General features: G+C 35.4%; 1 long non-coding RNA gene across 1 annotated transcript; it reads right to left on the bottom strand.

Moving 5' to 3' along the window:
• LOC113754744 lies at window positions 1-2,495 on the bottom strand. The gene is made up of 3 exons (XR_003465356.1): window positions 2,253-2,495; window positions 202-538; window positions 1-51 (listed from the first exon to the last, which is right to left on the bottom strand). It is a non-coding gene; the product is annotated as an uncharacterized LOC113754744 (long non-coding RNA).
• Window positions 2,496-3,785: the final 1,290 nt, after the last annotated feature.

The following is a 3,785-nucleotide window of genomic DNA, read 5'->3' as shown; positions in this document are numbered from 1 at the left end:
AATATGCCATCTGTCCAATCACCAAGCAAGAGCTCTGCTAAGCACTCCCACCTACAAATCAAATTTAAAATTTCAAAACCAAATTTTTGTCCCAACAAAAAGATGCAAAATAACAAGAGTTACAAAGCATGAGTCTTTGCCTGTGAGATTCCCAAAAATAACAAGGATTCCCAAAAAAAATAAAATCTGGGAGGTCCTTACGCATGAGTGACGGTATCCAATTCCAAGAAATGGTCCTCACAGCCATAGCCAGTGATTTCGAGCTCAGGGCCAAGCCTGATTACAGCTCCAACTTCTTTAGCCTTAGAAATAGATTCCTTAATATTCTTCATATTGCAATCAAAATCCATAGCCCATTGATTCAGATTACAAGTCGCCACATTTATCAACCTCATCTTTTATTATATGCCTCGCTTTCTCTCAATTCACAAGTCTCCTCTTTTTTATCTTATCAACTCAGATTCTCATCTACCCCCCAAGAAATACTGCACAGTACTTGTTTCATTGACAACAGAGAATTATTCAATCCACGACTTGTCTGCAGTAAGAACAAAATGGAAAAGTTCAAATAGATGATAAGTCGATAGGTAACAGTGCTGATAAATAACAATATCAGCTATGTATTTATGGACATTATGATGATTGCAAAGAACATTAAAATCTCTAATACTAAAACTTTTTCAAGATCCTATTGTTACTTTGTTTGAATCTGAAGAAATGGTAAAAATCAAAACAACCTTGTTCTAAATTCCTGAAATTTGTAATATGCCACGTAACCACCAACAAAATTGAATGATACAGTTCCATACAAATATAATTCAGTAAAAAGGTATCTCATCTGATTAACTGCAATCAATATACACATGTTCAATATAACAATTGAATGATAACGGCAAAGCAACCAAAAAACTTACTATGTCACTATTAAAAGTCAAAGATAGTTCATGTGAGGAACAGCTAATTAGCAAATTAAATAGATGCTAATTGATTCTCAACAATTCCTTGTGGAATAAAACCATTTTATAAACTTATCCTTTCATGCAATACTTATTGCTTGTTACTGGATTTGTCAAATTGAGTGTTATCTGTACAACATTTGCAACTTTTTTCCTCCAAATACAAACTTTTCTCTTCAATCATTCAAATATATAGAAATTTTGTGGAGAAGAAAATACAAAGAGGAGGGGGCAAAATCTGAACAAATCAAAAGACATGCCTCATAGGTTGCGGTTATGACTTCATCAGCCTTAACTATTCCGCTGTTTTCTGTTTTCAGAAGTTGTTTAGTAGATGAAGAATTGACAGCAGCCACAGGCTACTTGACGAGGATGAGGAATAAACAGTCAGTGGGAAGAAAACAAGTACCAAAGCTTGCAATGCACAACAACTGAAGAGAAAGCGAAAATGAAACAACATCTAATGGCTATAATACGCTGTCTTCAACTAAGCATCCTGAAATTATTTAAAACCCATGAAATTGCCAGAAACCAAACTAACAGCAAAGATTCATGTAGTAGTTGAGTAGATGGGTAGGGGAAAAAAAGCATTAAGCCAAAGAGAGACCAAAGTAACAGAAAAATGTTCCTGAGCATTTTGCTCAAAGTGACACTTGCATTAGTTAAAAAGCTTCCCAGTTCTGCTTTTACTATCAAGTCTGAATTCCTGGTACTTAGCTCTTATACTCCTCTAGTGGTATATGTCAGGTGAAATTTGTTCCTGAGATTTAACTTATCTCCTACAATGTACAGTGAGCATGCAGTTGCTAATAACTACTCTGACATGGTTATTGACTTATTGATTGCATCGGGTTCAGTTTTCAGAACTGAGTCTGGTATATGTAAGGAATTTTTAAAAGGCTCCTGTAACCTTTGAGAAAACTAAATATGTATGTATCAGAAAGAATATACACTTCATTTGTCAATTTAAGTGGATGACATTGGACAACACAATGATTGGATTGCTCATAGTTTTACTCAACAACTGATTTGCTTTTGTGCATATCTGCCATGCCAACTACAGTAGCATCCATCAACCAGGAAGGCATCAAAGTTTCAACCAAAAAAGGAAAGAAAAAGGCAATGAAACCGGCAGTACGGCTCCTTGGTAACATAGCCTCTGAAATTCTGCAAATGTTTCCAATTCTTTACCCCAGGAATTCTGCAAATCCTCGCTAAAATTCTCACAAAATATGAAACCAAAAATTTGAAACTCACAGAAAAAAAAACGAGAAGTCAAACAATCAGAACACTAACCCCCAGTAACGAAATAGCGAAGAGAGACCCGTCAACTTCTTAATTCTCACCAAGATCGCAAAAAAGGGCGACTGCAAAATCCTCTTGAGCCTCTCCCGAAACCGCGGCGTATTATCTTTTCTAGTGAACTTAATTGGAAGGAAGAGGATATGGAGGAGGATTGGCGGTGAAGAAGACGCAGGAGGTATTTGATTTAGCAGCAGATACTGTGGATTTCTGTTGCCAGACGAGTGTGAAGCGAAAAAAAAAAAAAAACTGGAAATACATGGTAAAACGTTTTCATAAAATCGATTTATATTTAATTTCAAAAGTTTCATAAAATACTTTGAAAAATTGATATCGAGATTACCGAATTGTCGGATTTTATATGCTCGTAATTAGATACCTAGTGGTTATTATATAATATACTAATTTACTAATGAATTGCGTTATGAGCTATTATATACTAATACTTACCACTTAAATTTCTATAAGGGAAAATCGTTCAAAACGTCTCTCATATTTTATAAAATGACTTTTTTCATCCTCCACTTTTAAAAGTATATTTTTACGTTCCTTACAAATTCACGTCGATCAAATTTGGTCCCTATGTGAGGACTCGCAAATTTCTTATATTTTTTCTCAAAAATGCTTTTTATTTGAAAATTATTATTTATTAAAACCCTACTACCCAAATCATTCCACAATGAGTGTAAATAAACCTAGAAAGTAGGGTTTCACTTTTGGTTTCAAGATTGGAGCAAAATTAGGGTTTTCGCGATTTTTCGCCGGATGAATTTTCGGTACGGAGCAAGGACCAAATTTGGTGATTAAAAATGACTTTTAAGTGAGAAATAATATGTAATTAGGAGCAATGATACAAGATTAGTGAATAGGAAGTAAAAACCCTAGTACGTGTGTTTTTAAGAAAAACGGCGCGAACCGACGGGTACCGCGCACTACCGATTGAACGCACCACTTGACCACCACTTTCTTACCATACAAGCTCATTAATATTTGAGCAAAATATCTCCTAATTTCCAGCTAAGCTTGACCGAAATTAAGGGCTGAAAATACAAGAGAGAAAAAGAAAATTTTACTTGGTAAGGGTTGTGACAAGTGTCACACCATTAGGGGCCATTGACCAAGACAATTGTCCAACCTTCTTATCCCCCAAATTACTCCATACTCCTTCATTTTTCTGCTGAAGAGCCGAGAGAGAGAGAGGGAAAGAACAAGAGAAAAACTTCTTCATTTCTTCTTGAATCTAGCAACCAAGGGAGGAAACAAAGAAACTAAACCGATTAAAGGCACCCTTGAGTGTTTATTTAGTGAGCTATTGGTGAAATTTTGAAGGGGAAAGCTAGGGTTGCTCTTGGTAGACACTAAGCAAGGTAAGGATGATGATTTCCCGAAATTTTACTCTTAATCTTGTTTAAATTAGCTTGGCTTCTCAATATTGTGATGAATGACGGTTATTATCATGTTTTGGGCAGTTTTCCTTTTGTTACATGAATTAGGGTTTGATGGCTTGCTGCCTATACTTGATGTATG

This window comes from Coffea eugenioides, unplaced genomic scaffold (assembly GCF_003713205.1).
Source record: "Coffea eugenioides isolate CCC68of unplaced genomic scaffold, Ceug_1.0 ScVebR1_1007;HRSCAF=1786, whole genome shotgun sequence".
Classification (NCBI taxonomy): domain Eukaryota; kingdom Viridiplantae; phylum Streptophyta; class Magnoliopsida; order Gentianales; family Rubiaceae; genus Coffea; species Coffea eugenioides.
The sequence above is the reverse complement of the archived record's forward strand: the minus strand, read 5'-3'. Positions and strand labels throughout refer to the sequence as shown.